This window comes from Piliocolobus tephrosceles, chromosome 15 (assembly GCF_002776525.5).
Source record: "Piliocolobus tephrosceles isolate RC106 chromosome 15, ASM277652v3, whole genome shotgun sequence".
NCBI lineage: Eukaryota > Metazoa > Chordata > Mammalia > Primates > Cercopithecidae > Piliocolobus > Piliocolobus tephrosceles.
The window spans coordinates 64,203,257-64,227,742 of NC_045448.1; the positions used below are offsets into that span (position 1 = coordinate 64,203,257).

The following is a 24,486-nucleotide window of genomic DNA, read 5'->3' on the forward strand; positions in this document are numbered from 1 at the left end:
TATCTCTTCCTCTACCCCCTCTTTAAGGCCATTAATTCTGAGATTTGCCCTTTTGAGACTATCTTCTATATCCTGTAAGTGTGCTTCATTGTTTTTTCTTCTTTTTTCTTTCATCTCCTCTGACTATGCATTTTGTTGTTGTTGTTGTTGTTGTTGTTTTGAGATGGAGTCTCGCCCTGTCACCCAGGCTGGAGTGCAATGGCACAATCTTGGCCTACTGAAACCTCCACCTTCTGGGTTCAAATGATTCTCCTGCCTCAGCCTCCTGAGTAACTGGGATTACAGGTGCCCGCTAGGACTCATGATGTTTTGGGCCCAAGTACAATATTTAACACAACGTTTTTTTTCTTTTATAGCATTTTAAAATTGAGATATATACTTCATATAACATAGAATTCACCATTTTGTATGTACACTTCAGTATATTGACTATGGTGAGCAACTATCATAACTACCTACTTCTAGAACATTCCCATCACCCCAGAAAGAAACCCCATACCTATTAGCACCTAGTCCCATACCTATTAGCACCTAGTCCCTATTCTCCCCTTCCCCATCCCTTGGTAACTACTAAACTACTTTCTGTATCTATTTGTATATTCTGGACATTTCATTTAAATGGAATCATACAATATGTGGTCTTTTGTGTCTGGTTTCTTTCACTTAGTATGCTTTCAAGGTTCATTATGTGGTAACATGTAACAACTGCACTTCTTTTATAATTGAATAATATTTCGTTGTACGTATATGCCATATTTTGTTTACTCATTCATTAGTTGATAGTCACTTAGATTTTTTCCCCACCTTTTGGTTATTGTGAATAGTGATGCTATAAACACATTTGTGTACAAGATTTTGTGGGAATATGTTTTCAGACACCTTGGGTATATATAGCTATGGCAAAATTATTAGGTCATAAGATAACTGTTTAATTTTCTAAGGAACTGAATAACTTTTCCATAGAAATACCTAATATTTGTCCTTCTTACATTTTATCATTCAACAAATATCATTACCCTGTTCAGCCAGCCTATTAACTTGTTTTTTTTTTTTTTTTTTTGAGACGGAGTCTCGCTCTGTCGCCCAGGCTGGAGTGCAGTGGCCGGATCTCAGCTCACTGCAAGCTCCGCCTCCTGGGTTCCCGCCATTCTCCTGCCTCAGCCTCCCAAGTAGCTGGGACTACAGGCACCCGCCACCTCGCCCGGCTAGTTTTTTGTATTTTTTAGTAGAGACGGGGTTTCACCGTGTTAGCCAGGATGGTCTCGATCTCCTGACCTCGTGATCCGCCCGTCTCGGCCTCCCAAAGTGCTGGGATTACAGGCTTGAGCCACCGCGCCCGGCCTGTTTTGTTTTTTTAAAGGAAAAAATTAATTTGATACTCTGACTCCTTTTCCCAGAAAGAGGGACTTGCGGGGAGGGGTCTGGAGTAAAGCAGAAATGATCGATGGCTACAGGACTTGGAGTAAAAGGGAAACAGATACAGGATCCAAGGGAAAGGTTTCTTCAGAAACCAAAGAGACAGACCAGATAAAGCAACAGATACAGTATTTGGCCAGAGAGGCTTAAACCAAGTCCGACAGACAACCTCTGGGATCAGGAATGAGAACCAAAGGCAATAAGAGAAGACCGGTTGATGTGTTACAGAGAGATCCCCTGAGACAGTGTTGTGTATAGCCAAGAATCCAGCAGAGGCTGTGCCTTCTTCTCTGGGTCTGGAATGAGATAATGGCATAACCAGTCTGGATGTTACGTCCAAGAAATTTGCTCAAGATGGAATGACATGAAGTTTCCCAAGATTTGTTCAGTAGAGTAGTTTTCAAACTTTAGCTTAAGTCAGTCACCTGGAGGGCTTATTAAAACACAGATTGCTGGACCCCACTCCCTGAGTTTATGACTCAAACTCCGGACACTGTTGGGGCCTGAGAATTGGTATTTCTAGCAAGTTCCCCAATGATGCCTATGCTGCTGGTCTAGGGACCACGCATACTTTGAGAACTTCTGCCTTAGTGAATGACTTTATCCCACTGAAAAACATTTTGAAGGGAGGTGGTCCCTACTATCACTCCTTCAGGACTTGCCCTGCCCAGTGACTTTAGTACTGGAGTTTGCCATGGCTTCTTTACTTGTCTTATATAATCCATATGTTCACCCTACTTAAGTTTCTTTTAGGGAGATAACTGGGATAAAGAAGAAAAAATATGTTCTTCGTATGACTCAGGAAGCTGCGAGTAAAAATTGGATGAAGGTAAGTGAAGTGAAAAGGATCCTGGATTGATGCTGTTACTTCTTATAGTGATCCTTGGGCAATCTGAGGTTTCCTGGAGGTCCTTCTTGGTAACCATCAGGTAGTTTTCTTAGTAACTGACCAGCTGGCATGGACTTCGTGGTGTTGGAAGGTGGGAGAATAGAACAGGAGCCATCATTCACACGCAATGAGAGGTGCAATACATTGGGGATGGCAAAGTCTGTGGTGGAAAGACATGATTACAATTGTAGCATTGTTAGTAGAAGGTAAAACAACATAAGTACTTTTCAAATACTTTGCCAGATGTCTGGCCAAGAAGGCTGAAAGATGGAGTGTGGGGAGCTGGCAGTAGCCCAGTGGACTTGGATGTACAGAGCTTTGGAAATTTGTCTCCCTCAAATACAAAGAGACAAACTTGAGACCATTATCAAATAAAGACAACACCCGTGGAGGTAATAGAACAACAATATTGTTCCTAGGTTACTTTCTGACCATGTAGAGCAGAGCCACCCTGTCAGCCTGGACTGCTCATCCTCTGGAATGTTTAGAGAGGAAAATTCTATTTTTTTAAAAGCCACTATACTTTTGAATTTCTTAATTATAGCAGTTTAGTCTGTCCTTTAACAAGTATGGGTATATTATAAATACACATCATAAATATTTGGGGATAGAAGACATGAAATTATAAAAATAAAAAGGTAGTGTACAGTTAAGTGCTAAGTCAGAAGAAGGGGAAATCACTCTGGTCTAGAGATGTCAGAAAAGGCTTCTGTTTCAATTAGGGTTTTCCAGAGAAACAAACTCTATTTTATATGTGTGTACAACACACACACACACACACACACACACACACACGAGTCAGAGACTTATTTTAAGAAATAAGAAATTGGCTCATGCAATGTGCAATGTGGGGGCTGGCAAGTCTGAAATCCATTGGGTAGGCAGGCAGGCTGGAAACTCAGGAGGAGTTAATATTGCAGGTTTGAGACAGAATTTCTTCTTGGGTAAACCTCAGTTTTTGCTTTTAAGGCCTTCAACTGATTTGATGAGGTCTTTGGCCTAACTGAGGGTAATCTTTACTTAAAGTCAACTGATTGCAGATGTTAACCACATCTACAAAATACCTTCACAGCAACATCTAGATTAGTGCTCAATCTAATAACTCAGTACTATAGCCTAACTCAGCTGACATGCAAAACTACCCATCACAACTTCTCATAAAAAGTGGTATTTGAGCTTAACCCTGAAGAATGAATAAAATTTCAATAAGCACATGACTTATATCAGGCTGATTTTTGCATGCTTCTTATCTGGCCATGTGTTCCTGGAGCTATAATAACTTTCCTCAAGGATATAAACAGCCTAATTTAAGCCGTGGCTCCATATGGAGAAAATGATTAATTTAAACCCACAGTCTGGTTCAATCAGTGAGTTAAATGCTGCAATTCTGAAGGGCCATTTGTTCAGATAATGCAATATTGAATGATGCAAGTGGCCCTGATGGTTCCACACATGGACACTGGCATGATGCATTTGCAGAAGGCTTCTGTGAAGCTCTGGCAAGAACAGAACATTAGCCCAGTATAAGTTCCCTGGCCACCCACACAGACACAGACACAATGTCCAGTTAACTTTGGAGGCTTGCATATGGTTTCCAGCAACTTGGATAGCACAACCTGTAGGTGAAGGTGGGTCACAACACTCACAAATTTTTGTGAAATTCAAGTACTTGAACTTATTGCTGAGAAACAGGAAAGCCCTCAGCTGAAGCAGATCTCAACACAAGCAAAGGCGTGCTTTTATTTGAGAAGAGAAAGAAAGAATTCACTTGGTTGAAATCAGGACTGCCACTGGGTCTACAAGTAGGCAACTGTGTGGAAGGATCCCACCAGATGGCTTCCTTGCCTGCCATAAAGTCTCTACCATCTGCTGCAATGTATCAGCACTGGAGCTTCATTTTCTTCTGCTAAGGCTTGATCACTTCTAAAATGTTTTGGGCTTTCTGAGGAAAGATTTGATCAAAAGAATAGAGACCACAGGAACCTGAGGATAAAAGGATTCAGAAATGAAATGCAGTTGGCTCTGAAGATAAAATTTGCCAAATTTACTACAAGTTAAACTGCTCTTAGTACCTGGTTGGAAAACTTAAGTCCAACTCAGTGTGGGCTATTGATCTTGGTCCTATTTGTTCTCAGCAAAAGTGTAAAGCATATAGATGGATATAATCCCTGATAAGGGAGTTTAAATGTAAGACTGTGGCCCTTAAGGGGTAACTACTAAAAGTTTGCACTCTTCCCCAACTGCCAGTAAAAAACCTAGATAACTAGACAAAAAAGAAATAACCATTCTCGGATATTGGATAATAGGCAGGGCAGCACTATAATGGTCAAGAGAAAAGAGTAAAATAAGACGAATCCTTCAATTGCTCTGGCTTTCTTCCTGGAAGCAATTTCCTGACAGTAGCTCAGGAAGAGGGAACCCAAATAGAGCCTGGTGATCTTGCTCAGTGGAGACAGAGATCATAAATAGTGGACAGAAGAGAGCTTTACAGTGAAAAAGGATCCAGAAATCTATATAGAGGTCTTTTTGAGACTTTGACTGACTATCAATTTGTACATGCAAAGGATGAAACTTTATGAGGTGGAACAAAGAGCTGGGAAAGGGTAATTATTGGGACACTATAAACCAAATAACTCTCAAAGCTTGCACTGGATTGGGACTGAATCAGGTTCCCACAAACCAGAGTAAAGAGACTTTGCTGAATACATGGAAAATTCAGTAGACACCTCAGAGAGGTCAAACTTTAATAGGGAGACTAAACTAGATCTAGAGTAAGGCTACTCCAGATATACTCCCTGACAAAAAACCTTAAAAGCAAGTCTGGAAAATATTAGCTAATCTGCAAAAAACTTTCTGCTAGAGTAAAGATAATCTTTAAAGGAATACAATAATATTCGGCACTCAGCAATGTAAAATTTAAGTCCAATATCCAACAAAAATTACTAGAGGCCAGGTACGTTGGCTCATGCCTGTAATCCCAGCACTTTGGGAAGCTGAGGCAGGCAGATCATTTGAAGTCAGGAGTTTTGGACCAGCCTAGCACATGGCGAAACCCTGTCACTATTAAAAATACAAAAATTAGCCACGTGTTAATGGCGGGTGCCTGTAATCCCAGTTATTTGGGAGGCTGAGGCACGATAATCACTTGAAGCTGGAAGACAAAGGTTGCAGTGAGCTGAGATCGTGCCACTGCACTCCAGACTGTGCAACAGAGCAAGACTCCATCTCAAAAAAAAAAAAAAATTACTAGACATGCAAAGACACAAGCAAGTGTGGCTCATAACCCAGAGAAAAATCAGTTGATAGAAACAGACCCAGAAATGACAGATGATGAAATTATTTAGACAAGAACTTTAAAAGACTTATCAGAAATAATATAAATAAGCTCAAGGATTTAAAAGAATACATGAGCACAATAAAGAGATAAATGGAAGACATAGAAACCTTGGGGTAAAAAAAAAAAAAGAAATTTTTAGAGATGAAAAATAAAATATCTGAAGTGAAAATTTTACTTGACAGAATTAAATAGCCAGGTTATATATTGCAAAAGCATAAACCATGAAGCTAAAGAGAAGACAATAAAAATAATCTAAAACGAGGCACAGAGAGAGAAAAGATTGTAAGATTATGGTACAAGCAGTGGCAGAATAGAGGTTCTTGGGGCTAGAAGAGTTAAAATTATTTCTCTCCACTTAAAAAATGACTGTAGGTCTAGATGGGCAAGGCACTTGTCACTAATTGGAAGATGAAAATGTGGACAATCAGGCTGAGATGTCCACTGATCAGAGGATGTATTTTTTCATGTTGCTGAATATTTGGATGCCTTCTTCCTTCCTCACTCTCTTGTCTGTTCCTTTCAGAGGAAAAGCTTGATGTGAAAGGACAAACTTTTCACAATAAGGAACATGTTCTTTAGCCACATATGCACAGTTGTCCCTCAGTATCTGTGGGAGGTTGGTTCCAGGACCCGCCAAGGATAGCAGAATCTACGGATGGTTTAGGTCCTTGTATAAAATGTTGTAATACTTACATATAACTTATGCAAATTCCCCTACATACTTTAAATCATCTCTGGATTACCTATAACACTTAGTACAAGGTAAATGCCATGTAAATAATTGTTATACTGTATTGGTCTTACATTTTATATATTTTTATTTTCTTTTTCAAATATTTTCAATCCATGGTTGGTTGAATCTATGAATGTGGAACAACAGACACGGAGGACTGACTGATTGTACTGGGATTAGGCTTTGCCTTTTGCTCTCAGCTCCTCCTGCCTGAGCCCACTCATCTCCCACAGAATATTCAGCCCCTTTCTAGTAACCAGAACAGGCCAGAGGTTAGAGATTAGAGAATCACTCATAGACTTTCACCATCTCAGCTCAGAAATGGCACATATCATTTGTACTCATGTTTCATTGGCCAAAACCATGCATGTGGGTCTGCCCAATTGCAAAAGGGCCAGGAAATGTTAAGAAGCAAATGGGGGATACAAAGAAAATGTGGCTCCTAACCCACAGAAAGTGTGACTCATAACTCATACTTTCACACGTTTTGGCTCATCACCAAATGAGAACTCGGTGAGCATTGCTGTCTCTTCATATTATCCCTTCCCTTTCTCCAGCCGTCTGGTTTACTTTTCCAGAGGAAAGCCCATTAACAGTGTCTTCTGCCACAGAAATTCTAGTATTACAAACACATATATACATGCTACATATGTGTATATACATGTGTGTATATATATACACATGTATACATATTTAAATAACACCTTGCTATACACTCTTCTATATTTTTTTCACTTAATCTTATGTCTTAGAGATCTTTCCATATCAGTACATGATAATTTTCTTATTTTTCATTTTTAAGAGTGGTTAATTTTTATATTTTAATACATTCACATGATTCAAAAGAGAAACTACTTCTGTCCTCTATCTGTTCACATATCTCTCTCTTAGGTGATCACTGTTATTAGCTTTTGTGCATCCTTCCAGAGGTTCTTGATGCACATAGAAGCAAAATCTATATATGTCCTTGTTTACTACCTTTTTACACAAAAGGTATCATACTACATATACTGTTCTTTTTTTTTTTTTTGAGACGGAGTCTTGCTGTGCCGCCCAGGCTGGAGTGCAGTGGCCGGATCTCAGCTCACTGCAAGCTCCGCCTCCCGGGTTCACGCCATTCTCCTGCCTCAGCCTCCCAAGTAGTTGGGACTACAGGCACCCGCCACCTCGCCCGGCTAGATTTTGTATTTTTAGTAGAGACGGGGTTTCACCGTGTTAGCCAGGATGGTCTCGATCTCCTGACCTCACGATCCGCCCGTCTCGGCCTCCCAAAGTGCTGGGACTACAGGCTTGAGCCACCACGCCCGGCCCTATACTGTTCTAAACCATTTTTAAAGTTTAACAATATATCTTGAAGATATTTCCCCATTAATACATGGAGAACTTTCTCATTCTTTCTTTACAGTTATATAGTATTCCATTGTATGTATGTACCATATTATTTATTTCCCCAGTTTCTTATGAACTACAATGTGTAACCTTGTATATACATCAATTCACATGGTGCAAATGACTCTGTAGGATGTATTCTCAGAAACAGGATTTCCTACCCATTAATATAAATTAATCTCATGAAGGAGGGGGGATTATTGTGCTGGTTCTGCTGAAAAGAACCTCTTTGCAAGCCCTGTGGGGAACTGGCTGGCATCACAGCTCCTATTTCTCTGAACTTAGAATGTGGATGCTTGGTGCCTTTTGTTCTCAACTGTGAGTTCCAGTTGCCAGTTCTGGGAAAACAGGAAGATCCCAAGTAGCACTTTTGACTATTGTGTATCAGTATCTTAAGATCTTGCTCCAACAACCTGTCTACTTCCCCAACTCCAGTGAAGAGGGAGACCACACCCTGCTTGCCTCCCTGCCTCAGACCTGGAGCCCTACAGTGGGTTAGGCTTGGTTGGCCCCAGATGCAGACTGGATTGGTGGCTTGGAAGTCACAGAGATTCACAATTCTTGAGATTCTCTGGCATTAGCGAGATGCCAGACTCGCTATTAGAGAATGACTGGCATTAGCATCAGGAAGTGCCAAAGCCAAATACCTGGACAACAAGAGGGTTGAGAGGGCCATGGAACCTGACTGGAAGCCAGAAATGGGCCAAAGCCAAGGAGACACACAAACATTGGGATATAGTTCACGAGCTAAGAGCAGCTAGCCAGAAATTACTCAGGAGCCATGTATAGAATGGACACTGAGTAAACATAGTCAAGATTAAAAGCTGACTTGAACAACTAAAACAACAACCTCAAAAACAACGTCCTGAGTACCTACTATGCTCCAAGCACTATTCAAGGTGCTGAAGATAGAGCAATAAATGAAACAGACTGTGACTGTCCTCATGGGCTTACACTCAATGTAGGGACAGACAATAAAATAATAAACAAAGGCTATCAAGGTAGTAAAGTTCAATGAAGGAAAGTGAAGCATAGTAAGGGGGTTGAGGAATGAAAGGTGTCTGCTTTTTAAGACAGAGAAGTCAGGAAAGCCTTCTACAAGAAGATGGCATTTGGTGAAATGAACAAAGTTGGGGAAACAACTATGAGGCTATTTAGGGAAGGGAATTTCAAATAAGTGCCAAAGACCTGAAGTTGAAGCATGCTTCACAAAGTAAAGGAAAAGCTTGAAGTCCTGGATGGCTGGAGTGGAGTTAGTGACAGAGTGCTAAGAGCTGAAGCTGGGGAGGTTGGCAAGGGCCAGGTTGTGTGAGACTTTCAAGCCATGGTAAGGGCTACTTTATTTTAATTATGGCTGTGAATTATTGAGGGAGGGTTTTGAGTACAGATGAGACTGGTTCTGAGAGATTTTTAAGAAGTCACTCTGGTTGTTCTGTGAAGAGACTGGGGCAGAGGAATATTTAAAGGCAACTGTAATCATCTAGGCAAGAAATTATGACAGACTAAAATGCAGGTGATGCAGGTGGTGATAAGCGGGCGAATTTGAGATATACTGACATTTCCCACTTACTGTCATTAATTTGTTCCTGAAAACATTCTGCACAAAAACACCGAGTGTATTTCCCATTGTTTGTAAATAGAAAAAAGTTATAAAAGTATTGTGAAGATAGCTACTTTCAGAACTCACAGGCCCATCCTTACAGTAGAGTCCCTCAGTCTGGTTCCCTGTCCAGCTGGCCTCTGCCTGGCAGGGACCTGTCCACCCCTCACCACCTACAACACCCAGGCATCTCTAGGTTTGTGGAGCACAAACCTTGCTTTGTATCTGCTTAATTAAAAAGGTTCCATCCAAGTTGCCTTCCTAACTGGTTTTCCTCCAAGACAAATTCTAGTTTCCTTCTAGAAGATAAAGGACAATCTATAATTTTTTAAATGGCATCTTTTTGGCTTCAAAAAACTGAAGTTCCACCCTCTATGGACATCACATTGTTCTCCATGGGTCTGAGTAGTGTTCTACCACTCCATTGCCCTAATCTTGCTTCACATTATAACTTTGATTCTGACTCTCGGTTTTAAGAAAAGTCCCAGTGTGGGCCGGGGGCGGTGGCTCAAGCCTGTAATCCCAGCACTTTGGGAGGCCGAGATGGGCGGATCATGAGGTCAAGAGATCGAGACCATCCTGGCTAACACGGTGAGACATCTCTACTAAAAAAAATACAAAAAACTAACCCGGCGAGGTGGCGGGCGCCTGTAGTCCCAGCTGCTCGGGAGGCTGAGGCAGGAGAATGGTGTAAACCTGGGAGGCGGAGCTTGCAGTGAGCTGAGATCCAGCCACTGCGCTCCAGCCTGGGCCGCGACAGAGCGAGACTCCGTCTCAAAAAAAAAAAGAGAAAAGTCCCAGTGTGTGTTTTATATGGCTTGAATAGAGTTGCTTCATATATACCCTGACACAGTGAAAGGAGAGTATACAAGGTCCAGATAATCTCTGCCCTGGGTGATCTCTGTCTAATGTCAAAATGCATCCCTGGAAAAAGACAGAGTAAAATGGTTTCAGAAAGTCCTTATGGGGATGTGATAGCTGTTTTTCAGCCAGGTGCTTTTCCTCTCCATTTCTGTGATGGGGTAATCAGACCTATGTACCAACTATGCAGAAAGGTCAGTAGTTAGTGAAAATAGCTGTATAGGACAAACAGCAGAGAATACCAAAGAAGAAACCACTCAAAAAAGCACTGAGTGTGGTATTTCGATCAAACAAGATCCCCAACTTTGTGTTTATTCTTATTTATCAGAAAATCAAAACATTATAAAAAATTTAGGAAATACATATAACTTAGCAATTCCCAAAGTCAGGAGCTATCCTGGCCTTTAATGCTCAAATAACAATAGTTTGCACCCCCATCCTGTGTAATGGCAGGAAGTCCTGTGATTTATTGGGTTGCTAGATCCAAGTGTTTCTGGGAATCTCTGAGAAATGCTGACATGTTCCACAAACATGAGCCACTTTTTGTTGATCATCTCAGCTGGCCAACAGGCTCTGATCCACTGCTTTTGTTTCCTCAGGTCTCCACTCACTAACTTGACCTTGACCTTGAATCCTAACTTAGAGCTATAGCTGTCATCATATTGCTGGAGATAAAAGGTTATATTCACCTTTGGAAACCAGAACTCGTGTTTTGTAAATAATGCTTTAGTGGATCTTTGGCTGTGAAAAAGTAAATCTAACAAAAGGTAGGGGTAAATATAGTGTATAGCATATTATTCAAAAGCTAAATTGTGGCTAGAAATGAGCTAAAAGAGTTAAGTGAGCTCTTCTGTCAAAATAAGACTAGGTCTAATCATGTTTAACTGGAAGTTTCAGGATGTCAGAAATACTTTATAATAATGGTGGAGAGAAAAACATTAAAACTAGATATTGTGAGCTGCACAGCGGTCCCCTAAATGACACATCCTAATCCCTGAAACTTGTGATGCTACCTTATTTGGAAAACAGGACTTTATAGATGTGATTTTAAGTTAAGGATCTTAAAAGGAGAAGTTTATCCTGGATTAGCCAGGTGGGCGCTAAATGCAATTGTGTGTATCCTTATAAAAAAAGAGGGATATTATATCAAAAAAGCACAGGAGACAGACACACAAATAAGAGGAGGAGGCAATGTGACCATGAAGGCAGAGGTTAGAGTATTGCAGCCACAAGCCAAAGAAGGCCTATACCCACTAGAAGCTGGAAGAGGCAAGCTATGGATTCTCCTCTAGAGCCTTGGGAGGGAGGACACCTTGATTTTGGACTTCTGGCCTCCAGATTGTGAGAGAATGCATTTCTGTTGTTTTAAGTCATCTAATGTGTGGCAATTTGTTAGAGTAGCCCTAGAGGAACTAATACAGTAGATACAACTATATATGAGGCCGTGAGCTTCCACAGAGTATCCTCTAATGGCCACCTCCATCCTTAGCCCCTGGTCTGTGGCAAGGTTGTAGGACCAGCTTGCTCTGTCATGTTCTAGGATCCCAACTTGTCACTCTGAAGAACAGAGAAAAATTTTCATTTTAATAATCTAATCATTTTAATAATCTTTGAAAAGATGCAACTCTGGCCACAATATGGCTTTTAAATAATATGCTGTATATTATATTTATCCTTATCTCTTTTTAGATTATTTTTTCACAGTCAAAGATCCACTAAAGTATTTTTCACAAAACCAAGAGTTCTGGTTCCCAAAGGTAAATATAGCCTTTTATCTTTGGCAATATAATGATAAGCTGTAACTTAGATATTTTGGAGTTGATTTGTTTACTTTTCTTTTTTTTTTTAAATTCATTATTAATTAATTTACCAGGACTACAAGCCCTAGATCAATTTCTAAGTTGGGACTAAAGGTCAAAGTCCCTGGGATGCCCCTACTTCCACACTGGTAAATCTAAGCTCCACCCTTAAAATTCACAAACCAAGGAGAAAGAAAAAATTCCTTTCCCAGTTTCAAGGCAAAGAATTCCAGGGAAGAACTCTGATAAGCCTTGCTTGAATTGTAATTGGTAGTTGCAGCAAAATTACAGGGAGTAGGAGAAGAGTAGTTGTCCTAAGAACATGGATGTAAGAAAGGGATGGGCTTCAGGCCGATGAAAACAAGAGTCCATTCCAACAGGCTTCCTGCCTCCCAGTCCAATTTCTCTCCTCTGCTCTATATCGTTATTCTGTTACCTCAAAACTAAAGCTCCATGTCACAAACCTATGCATGTACCCCCACCCCGTATCTAAAATAAAAGTTGAAATACAGGCCGGGCGCGGTGGCTCAAGCCTGTAATCCCAGCACTTTGGGAGGCCGAGGTGGGCGGATCACGAGGTCAGGAGATCGAGACCATCCTGGCTAACCTGGTAAAACTCCGTCTCTACTAAAAAAATACAAAAAACTAGCCGGGCGAGGTGGCGGGCGCCTGTAGTCCCAGCTACTTGGGAGGCTGAGCCAGGAGAATGGCGTGAACCCGGGAGGCGGAGCTTGCAGTGAGCTGAGATCCGGCCACTGCACTCCAGCCTGGGCGACAGAGTGAGACTCCGTCTCAAAAAAAAAAAAAAAAAAAAAAGTTGAAATATAAAAAAACTACAGCTTCTTGAATAGTCCCAAAATGAAATATCGAATTCTAAACTATCCTTAATTTTTGTGTTTAAGTAACATGTTTGTATTATTAGACAATGAAAATTTCAGGGACACAGAAGTATGGTTAATTTTGAATAACATTTTAGTAACACAGTATTATTTTCAAAAGATTTACTAGTGGAGTTTAGTGAGTACTCTTCATGTAAGAGTTAAAGTATAAATTATTATTGCAAATATTTTTTCCATATCACTAAACACGACCATTTAATGACATTATTTGATAAAGTTTAACTCCCTTTAGTGGAGATCTAAACCTAAATTTAAGTTAGGAAATCCTGTTATAATCTCTCATTCCATTCTTTACTTTTGTTTCATAGCACTTACTTAACATCATCTGTGGTTCATTTGTGTGAATGTTTGAGTTATCTATTGCTGTGCAACAAATCTCCCCAAAACTTATTGGCTTAAAACAACACACAATTATAATCTCACAGTTTCTACAGGTTCTGTGAGTACAGCTTAGCTGGGTCTTTTGCTTTAGGATCTCTCACAAGGCTGCATTGAAAGTGTCATCTGGGAACATCTCATTTAAAGACTCAACTAGGGAGGATTTACTTCTAAGCCTACTCAAATAGTTGTTGGTAGTATTCACTTCCTCTCAGACTACAGAATTGAGGCTTCAATTCCTTATAAGCTATTGGGTTCTTGCCACATACTGTTTCCTTAGTGAGTATTAAGTTAATGTCTGTCCTCCATACCCTACTCATTAGACTGTAAACTTTTTGAAGGCTAGGACCACATCTATTTTTCATGACAACGTTCTTATCACCTAGTACAATGCATGGCAAAAAGTGGGACTTAATACATGCTTGTCAAAATAATGGTAGAATGAACATACTTGCTATAATTATTGATGCTTGAACAAGACAAAAGGATATTTAAGTATCATTCATGACATGTATTGCTTGAATCATCTTTGATATACACACAATTTCTGTTACAATGTTCTGTTGTCAATCTATGGAGAAATAGCTATACACTGAGGTTGTGTTTTGAAGTTATCTATGAAACAAATAAAATAGTAGGTGACATAACAGATGCTAAATACAATACAAGACAAATGAATATTGCAGACAGTGGCTGCTATAGGGAGAGCCATCACCAAGGCTGTCTCAATGATTCCTGTCCCTTGATTGATGAACAGGACCTTGATGAGTGGAAGTCAGAAAGGGGAGATTCCAGATGGCAAAAATCACTGGGACAAAGATGTGAAGGCAGAGGTGTATATGTTGTGCACAGGGATCCATAATAGAACGGCTGGCAAGAAAGAAATTGCCTCTAGGGAGAACTTAGAGACAAGGTTAAGAGGGGAAGCATAAAATCTTAAAATGATGAAATTGGAATGGATCATGATGGTCACATAATCTAATCTTTTCATGTTAAATACAGGGAATATGAGGCACAAAGAGGTCAAATGACTTGCCCTATGTGCCACGACAAGCCAGTACAGAGTAGAAAGTACTAGAGTATAAACAGCACATACTTTGGTGGTAAATAGCTGGATTTGAAACATAGCTCTGCCACCTATCAGATTGACCTTAGGCAAACAGCTACCTCCCTGAACTTTGGTTTCCTCATCTGTAAATGGTAATAATAGTTTACACCACTTGCAGGGTTTTTTGAGGATTAAATTAGATAGTACTAGGTTTGCCACATGGTCTGTTTGTGTATGTATGTATATGTATGTATGCATACACACACAAATTCATATTTCTGACAGAAAACATGAGATCTCTGGATCAGAGAACATACCATTCATTTTTCACACAGTATCTTAGCACTGGTTCCCCAAGCCCTGCAGAGCAACATGGTAAGAGCTTACCATGTTAAGCCCATGATAAGAGCCAGGGTTGCAACACAGGAGAGGAACATCAAAGTCATGAGACTTGGAGCTTAGATACGGGCTGCTGATGTATCTGCCCATCATCTCTTCCAGAGAGAGAGAGAGAGAGAGAGAGAGAAAGAGAGAGAGTTTATCTTTGCTCTGGAATTTAAGCAAATGTCTCCTGGAGAGAGGGGTAGGTGGCTCCAGGAAAGACAAGCCTCTAAATCTCTCCAGAACAGTACTATATCTCTAATTTCCTAGGTATGTTTGCCATTCAATCATTCTTTAACCGAGTTTGCCATTATTCTTTGTTCAGAAAGCCCAAATGGTGCAGAAATGTGAAAATATTCATGGAGAATTGCATCCCAACAGTAGGTAGTCAGTAAAGGTTATCTCCTTTCATGAGTCTGAAAACAGTGCTCTTTACTTTCAAACCTTTCCCCACAGATGCCACTGTTGTTGAGAGACCACAAACTCACCAGCCATGAGATATCTCAAGGTGAACAGCCTGACCATATTAGGTCATACCTGCTTCCAATTGGTCATTTCCTGCCTTACAACTCAACAATCTGTTGGCTTTTTTGGGCTTCTTTCACACATACAATTTCTGTGGACTAGAGATTCTGGAGAGTATCTTGTGTTTGGAGGGCTAACCATTTTAACTACTAATTGGTAGCTTCCCTGTACCCTGCCCCTTGTCCTCTGCTACTATTGGCAGCTACAATGCAGGATGACTATTATTTTGGGAAATTTTATTATAAGGGAACTGGAGAACAAAGAGGCTAACTTCTTCAAGATCTCTGGTTCACACTTGAAGCACATATTTGGAACTTTATAAAACCAGTTGCATAATGTACTCTTTATCTTAGGACTAGATACAGATAAATAGAAGGAAACATGAGAGAGGACAGCAATCATGAACGTGGGTGTGGGTTGGCTCCCAGCCTGGTTCAGTCTGAGTAGAGAGAGAGGAAGCAGAGATGGAAACTCCTATAAAGTGGCAATTGCAGATTATAGATGAGATATGATCATTTGAACCCTGACAATAGATATGGAGAAAGGACACAGGAGGATTTAAGATTTTGTAGGTGTGATTTATGAAACTTGGTGACTGAATACAGTTTGAGAAACAGGGCAAAGTTCACGGTGAATTCAGTTTCTAAGCTGAGAATTGTGTGACTAAAACATTTGGACGGAAGTTATAGATTAATTGGATGTTGTAATGTTGCGCTTTCACTATTTAGATAAAAATATTTGATCATGCTATCATGGAACAACTAGAATGGGAATTTTAAAATTTGATAATTGATGTTCATTTCATGTATTTGTGGATTTTTAAAAAATGTTTTCAATAGAAACATACGTCACAGTTTGAGAAGTCAAGAGGACATTTTTCCTCATATATCAACAAGCACCCCACCTTTGTTTTTGTTTTTGTTTTTGTTTTTTGAGACAGGGTTTCGCTGTGTCACCCAGGCTGGAGTGCAGTGGCCAGATCTCAGCTCACTGCAAGCTCTGCCTCCCGGGTTCACACCATTCTCCTGCCTCAGCCTCCCAAGTAGCTGGGACTACAGGTGCCCGCCATCACACCCAGCTAATGTTTTTGTATTTTTTTTAGTAGTGACGGGGTTTCACCGCGTTAGTCAGGATGGTCTCCATCTCCTGACCTCGTGATCCGCCCATCTCGGCCTCCCAAAGTGCTGGGATTACAGGCTTGAACCACCGCGCCCAGCCAACAACCACCCCACCTTTAACCCAGGCAGTACTGAAGGGCATTTGAGCATCTAGCAATTTCATTAAATTTAGAAAATACAGTTTAGGGAAATTTGAGATAATTAAATAATTTCTTTTGGTTATGCACATGTTTGTCTCAAGGTCATTTTTAGAACATGCAGATAGAGAGGCCCAGATGGAATTCCAAGTGGGAAGTAGAAGCTGACAATCTCAGTTTAGGCATTATCTGTACATAAGTGGTCATTAAAACCAAAGTTGTGACCATCAGAGTTCTTGGTTTCAAACAACAGAAACCAACCCTGGTTAGTTTAAGTAGGCAAATAATTTTTTTTTTTTTTTTAGATGGAATCTGGCTCTGTCGCCCAGGCTGGAGTGCAGTGGCCGGATCTCAGCTCACTGCAAGCTCCGCCTCCCGAGTTTACGCCATTCTCCTGCCTCAGCCTCCCGAGTAGCTGGGACTACAGGTGCCCACCACCTCGCCCGGCTAGTTTTTTGTGTTTTTTTTAGTAGAGACAGGGTTTCACCATGTTAGCCAGGATGGTCTCGATCTCCTGACCTCGTGATCCGCCGGTCTCGGCCTCCCAAAGTGCTGGGATTACAGGCTTGAGCCACCGCGCCCGGCAAGTAAGAAAATAATTTATTAGTGAAAATGGGTGGCTGGAAGAATGTCCAGGAAGATAGAGAACCAAGATTAGACTATATGACAAGAAACAATTCTCAAATCACATTGCAGGGCTGGGCTCTGTCTCTGCAGCTGGTACCATCAACACTGCCAATATGTGGGATTGGACACTACCATCAGCTCTGCTGCAACTGCCCCTGGGTACTGGAGGTGCTACTTCCATCCCTGGCAAAAGAGCTCCATGAGGGACTCCTTCTTTCTGCACAGGCTCCCAACTCAGTTTATTGTGGGTACAACTGAAATGCTTGCATCATAGCTGCAAGTGAGGCTGGAAACATGACTAGCAATCTGTCCTCTATTATAGGAGGCAGAAGCTGTTAATGCAGGGAAAGGGGTGAAATGTGCAGTGTAGCCAAAAGATATAACAAATGTCCACTACCAGAATAGAAGCCAAGATTATGAGAGAGAAAATGTGAAAATAAGAAGAGAAGATAATAATTATAGCAAGTTCGCTAAGCACTTATATGTTCAGCACTATATATATATATAAAATAGTTTATTTCTTAGAATAACCCTTTCAATTAGGAATTATTCGTTTGCATGTAGGGAAACTGAATCAACAGAGTGATCAAACACATTGCCCAAGGTCACCCAACAAGATCTGACTCCAGAACTTATGCTCTTACCACAACACTACACTGCCTCTGCATGGAGAGGATGAAAATGGCATTCTAGGAAACATACATTTAGGGAGCAGATAGAGAAAATGAGATGGACTGAGAAGAAATAAATGATTGTAGAGCTGGATGAAATCTCTTAGGAGAGTGCTCTCTCTATCAGACGCCCAGCATAAGAGAGTTTAAAGGAATGATGGTTCTATTAGCTCACTAGGGCTCCTGTAACCAACTATCACAAACTGGGTGGCTTAAACAACACAAATGTGTTGTCTCATGGTTCTCAAAGTTAGAAGTCCAAGGTCAAGGTGTTAGAAGGGTTGGTTTCTTCTGAGGGCTGCGAGGGAAGAATCTATTCTAGGCTTCTTTCCTAGCTTCTGGTTGTTTGTTGGCAATCTGATGTTCCTTGGCCTGTAAATGCATCATCCCAAACTCTGCCTTCACATGGCATCCTCCCTGTGCCTCTTCACACGATCTTCACTCTGTGTATGTCTGTCTCAAAATTTCTCCTTTTTATAAAGACGCCAGTCATATTTAATTGGGGGTCCACCCTATTCCAGTATGACCTCATCATAATTAATTACATCTATTATACAATGATCCTGCTTCCAAATAAGATCACACACTGAAATACTAGGAGTCAGGACTTCAACATATGAATTTTGGGGGACCCAATTCAACCCACAGCAGTGGTCAACTACACAAATGTGACAGAAAGGTCAAGAAGGATATTGGCTGCAAATAAACTACTGAATTTGACAACTAGGAGGTGGCTAGAGATTTGGCAAGAACAATTTCAGTAGCATGGTGCTGGTACATATATATTATAGAAGTTGACACGGAGGAAGGGCTTGGGGAGGACATGAGGGAATAAGCATAGCAATTCTCTATAGGAGTTTGATGTGTCAAGAAAGGTTGACTTTCCCTACATGGGAAGGCAGATCCCTGCATAGCCTTTACCAAGATACTTGATACTATAAACAGAAATTTTATGGTTTGGTGGTATCATTTCCTATGTGTGAATCCAAATTTTTAGGAATTGTGATTTAAGTCAACAACTGATTTTGGGCAGACATCTGTACAACATGTGGTGGTGTTGCCATAGTGATTCATAGTGAGGAATTCAGGGTAGGATATTTACATTGAAGCTTCTGTGTTCCAAAATGAAGACATAATTTTAGATACTAAGGACCTTTACATATATTCCTCCTGAATGTTAATGTTATTTAAATTAGTAATAGAACACTTCAGACATTTTTTCATTCCTTGAAAATGAAATGCCTTTCATTTCCTGAAAATGAAACAGATCCTCTACCTGGAGATACTCTTCTGAAATGCAAGAGCTCAAATAGAGCAAATCCAAATAGTTTTTGAGCTGTACTGCTAGCAGGAAGGAGTTAGGATTTAGAAGGCTGATTTCAGTGCTTGCTGTGTGTTTCCATTTCTCTTTGCTGGGGCCAGTTGCTGTATTTCAGAAACAGAGAATCTCTGAAAGCAAAGATGTGTGACTGAGAATTTTGGTTCTCCATGTATGTTTAAAACTCCAGTTTGAAAGAAACACTTTATTCCTTTTCAAACTTCCCTACTGTTTTGGTGAATTCATTTCGCACATGATCCTGCTGAACTGAATTTTGTGCAGCGGCCTTCGGGCTGGAAACAGTTTAGTACTGTTTGCTAATGACTGATTCTCCCAGAGTGTGACCACCTGGCTGCCAGGATCTTTTGAAGTTCCCGCTATGGCCAGGCTTTCTCAGTGCTGGGCATTTTTCACTTCCTTCTCTTTCTATCCTACAATTTTCATCTGCTTAACATGGGGAGCTGCAATCCTGAACGTGTCGGAACCTCACCACGAATCCTACACCATGTCAGTATGTCCACACCACACTCTCAATTCCACAGACATTTTTTGCTGGAGAATCAAGGAAATCAACATTGGAACCTTGTCAAATTTCCCACCAATATAGCCCAACAACAGACCCACAAAAAGAGCAGCTTAGGTAATCACAATGCAGATGCTTTTTGTTAAATATTTTTGGGGAAGTTTATTTCACCTAATGAGATACTTGGCTAAATAGAACCATCTTCTGGAAACACCCATAAACGTTTTATAAAGTAGTGGGCCCCTATCTTGGTTGTAGTGATGATTTCAGGGATGCATACATTAACTTAAATTGTATGCATTAAATAAGTGCAGTTTATGTCAAGTGTACGCCAAGAAAACTGTTATGAAAATGTGTGGGCCCCTGAACAAACTTGTCTGTTGTTTTTGTGTGTGGTCTCTCACTGACATGGTTGTATTTCAGAATTTGGCAAGTGATGTTCACACACCCATTTATTCACCATGGGGTGAGGCTGGCATGGGCTTGGGCTTGTCCTCTAGGGCAGAACAGGGCAGGCAGAGATCTTGGGGATAGGTATGAACTTCACACCACACGCAAAGTCATTACAAAAACCTGAACAAGTAATCCAGTGACTTCTGGATGGAACTCTGAAATGATGTTTTGCTAGCGTTTTAACAGTAATAGCTAATTGCTTATGGATTTAGTTGTCTTCTTGTTGCCAGTTTTTGTTTGTTCAGTTTTTTTGGCTACTTTTCAAGGTGGAGTTATGTTATGCACATTCAAAAGCAGTTCAAAACATTTCTGGTGTTTTTCTCCCTGTTATCATGTTTTCTTCTTCTCTTTCCTTCTTCTTCTAGAGCTACATTAAACTCTAGAGAGCCTCTGTGGGTCTCTTTTGCAGGGTAGGTTGGAGAATGCAGAGGAACAGGGAACATATGGGGATAGGGTCCCACAATAACCCAGGAAGAAGAGCTGCTGGCTTTAGCTAATATTTGCTGCACCCTCTGGATTCGGGCTAGGGAAACCCAAGTAGTCTTCATGTTATCCAGGTTTCCTTCCTTTAATATTCAAATAAAGTAACTCAAGCCCCATGCTCCAGTCCCTTCTCATATGTTTCCTAGGGCTGCCAGGGAATGTTCACACACTCTGGACTCCTTCCTACTCCCCACTTTTCTCTATCTGATTAGTGCTTCTCCAGGATGCTGGGCCCTTTCTCCAGTTCTCTTTGTTCTAAAACTTGAATTCCCTAAGGCAATGTTAATCCAAATCTCATACTAAATTGTGATGATTAACAAAAGCCTTTTAAAGGGTTTTGGTGGGTGGAATGGCAACAGATAGGTAGATAGGTGGCCACTATACGGCAGAACAGGACACAAAGTGCGATGTCAGATATCTCTGTTCCTAGAGCCCACTGGCTACCCTCCTTTGTAGGCGTCCCTGGCTGTCCCTGGCCATCTCTCCCTGGCTGGGGTCATCTCTCACTCTCTCCTGCATCCCCTCTCCCACCACTCCCCAAGCCTCAAAACTGTAACTTCAATGTTCCCAGAAAACTGGAGAAGACAACACAAAAAGATTCCACCAAAATAAACCAATTGTTTTACAATAACCAGCAGGAAAGTTTTAGCTCACATTGTTCTATACCTGTTTTTTCTGGATTAGGTTTTAGCATAACTAAAGAACCATTCAGAGTATTCCTAACCCAACCCCAATAGAACTGTCTATCCCAAAAGAAAATCCAGATCTGTACTTTTAGTAAAACAGGGTACTGACCAAAACTGACCAAGGTCTGTGCTTCCCTCCCATGCTGGCAATCCCACAAATGCGGTGAGAATAGGATGGTAGATTTATCACCCGCCCTACTCCCTGCCCCCACTTTCCAGGGTAAACTGAAGACTTTGGTTCTTTCCTCTTCTGTTTCTACATGTCTTTCTCCCTCTCTCCCCTCCTCCTTTCTGTACACTCCTGTTTCTCTTCTAGGTTTATATCTTTTCTTATTTTATGGCAGATTCTAATAGGCAGGAGTTAGATCTAAATCTGATTTTGGCATATCACCCATAAATTAGTGCTTGGTGTAATTTTAGGGACACTAAATTGCTTTCTAGAATAACCCTCCTTTCCCAGGAGAGAAAGCACAGGCTTTGGGAACTGCTGCCAGCATGCTTTTGGCTAGACCCTGGTCAAAAGCACCGAGTTACACAAAACACTCCAAACTTAGCATTGCTAGGTAAACTTCTGCTGAATGCTTAGGTCAGTAACACATCTGTTCTTTTCTGATATGAAGTAGATAGTGATGTCCCAAGATCCATACTCAGGCAAAACATTAGGGAGAAAGAGTCGTCATTAGCTTCTCTGAACTCTACCCATTTTCTTTAGAAATCCAGAAGGTAAAACTATGAAATCTGGCAGGATATAAATAGCAGCTAAAGTCTGCAGAGTACAAAGTAGTAAAATGTCTAAGCACGACATGGATATGTGCTTAAATGCAATCTAAGCAACCTGATTCTTCTACAATGTCTAATTTTTAGTTTAATTTAATTTAATTTAATTTTTTTGAGACAAAGTCTCGCTCTGTCACCTAGGATGGAGTGCAGTGGTGCAATTTTGGCTCACTGCAACCTCCGCCTCCTGGGTTCAAGCGATTCTTGTGCCTCAGCCTCCCAAGCAGATGACACTACAGGCACACGCCACCATGCCCAGCTAATTTTTATATTTTTAGTAGAGATGGGGTTTTGCCATGATGGCCAGGCTGGTCTTGAACTCCTGACCTCAGGTGATCCACCTGCCTCAGCCTCCCAAAGTGCTAGGATTACAAGTGTGAGCAACTGTGCCCAGCCTAATTTTTAATTTAAAGAGTATATCTCTTGTTAGATACATTTAAAAAGCTCTTCTCTTGTTACATGCATTTTCTCAAAACCCCAGTGTTGTGCTTAAGCATTCTTGCTTGGTCAGGGCTGTTGCACTATACAACTCCAAGAGGCACCATTCACATCATGGTCTGTGAATAGCAACCCCAGGAGTTGTCCAGTGCACAGCCTGCAGGACAGTACATGGAGCTCCTGGTTTGAGTCCTGGTCTGCTACTTACCAGCTGTGTGAACTCGGGGACGTTCTTTATTTTCTATAAGTCTCATATTCTTCAACTGTAGAAAGGGTGTGATAACGGTATCTATCCCTTAGGATTGCTGTGAGGATTAAGTGAGGTAGTTAAGAATATGGTAATAATTGTTAGGTATTATTGACAAAAATAACAAATAAGCTTCCCATTTCTCTGATATCTCAGCCACATAGAGCACAATCTGTAATGTTGATAAAATGGAACATTTGCATAGGGCAGGAGAGCTTTTCAAAGGCTCTAACATGATATAATTTAATGAATCTTGACTTCCAGAGAGCTCTTTCAAGGTGCCAGGCTTTTATATTACCAGGTCTTCCCTCAGTTCTGCTGCAGTCCTGGCATTGCTACATAGCCAGTGCTGTCTGGTATACTTTGGCTCTGGCTACACGGCCCCTTTTCCTCTGTTCTCCCAGCCCAGTGACTGCCCACCCTAGAGAATTTATATGCATCTTGAACAGAGTTAGAACCTAAGGAAAGTGTGATTCTGGGATCTAGTGTAGGGAGCTACAAGTATCAGGACTAAGTACACTGGGAAAGGAGGCTTCTGGATTTTTAAATTTCTTGCCCTTGAATGCCAGGTCTGGGACCATGAGGGAAAATTATAGAGAGAGCAAAATAGCAATGCAGCAGGAAGATTATAGGAATGTGAGTGCCCAAGGGTGAGTGTGTGTGGAGGTAGAGTGGATATGGTATAAAAAACAGGGAAGAAGAGAGAAAATGAGATGGAGGAAAGTGGTGATGAGAGCCAACAGTTACTGGAGACCATGTTGCCATCTGCCCTTTGTCAACTTGCCTCAAGGTCTGGGACCTGGTCAGAAATGGCATCTGAGGTTATTAATCACACTCACCTTTGGACCAAGTTAACATCGTAAATAACAAGGGTAGCAATCTCTTGTTACCTTGGGGTAGTGGGAGCACATCTAAGGCACAAATATGAAATGAAAGAGAGGCAAAAAGAAGTAGAAAAAAAATTAGAGAAAAGGAAAGGGAAAAGGGAAGGCTAAATAAAAAGTTCGGCTTTTGGAGAACCAGTAACATGCACAGTTGCCACTGCTACACATAAAGTATTGTGCAGAGAAAAGAATGAAAGAGGGGAATCCCACTGCACAGTTCGAAGCTTTAATTCTGACCCTACTCAGCTTCAGTTTTGAGATTTTTAGAGAGACTAGAGTAATTCCTAGACTGCCCAGGAGGGTAGCTGGGGCCCTCTTTCTTCTGCTCTCATGATTCTCTCCTATCCCAATGACTGCCATGAGTATGTGCCTACTAGACCTCCAACTACATAGAGTGTAATTGATTAAGGGTCCAGCTCCTGACTCTGAAATTCATCATCACATTTGTTCCCAGGCCATGCTTCCCATAGGCTGCTCCTAGTCGATGACAAAGTGCAGGAGGGATACTAACAGTCCCATATCTCAGAGGCACAGGAGTCTTCTGATGGCTACTTTGGCTTAGGGACTCCCAAACAGCCTAACTGAAGTTTTCTTAGACTCCAGCAGTGTAGGAGTCTTCTACTTAACCTACCTTCTCTCTCTCCTTCACCTAGTGTCAGACTTCCTTCATTAGCTGATGCTCACCCAGCCTTGTCTGGCTCCCTCTTCATTTTCTTTCACAAATGGTGAAAGAAATATAATCTTTGCATTTTTTTTGGAGACAGAGTCCCACTCTGTCACCCAGGCTCTGGAGTGCAGTGGCGCAATCTCAGCTCACTGCAACCTACACCTCCCAGGTTCAAGCAATTCTTGTGCCTCAGCTTCCCTAG

The 24,486-nt window shown here is 41.1% G+C and overlaps 1 long non-coding RNA gene across 1 annotated transcript in view; it reads right to left on the reverse strand.

Moving 5' to 3' along the window:
• Nucleotides 1–1,314: 1,314 nt before the first annotated feature.
• LOC111550546 overlaps nt 1,315–24,486 on the reverse strand; it is a 201,806-nt gene continuing 178,634 nt past the window's right edge. Inside the window, exons 4-5 of the long non-coding RNA XR_002734089.2 lie at nt 22,695–22,791; nt 1,315–2,465 (exon numbers count right to left, since the gene is read on the reverse strand). This is a non-coding gene — a long non-coding RNA (uncharacterized LOC111550546). The remainder of the gene's footprint in view (nt 2,466–22,694; nt 22,792–24,486) is intronic.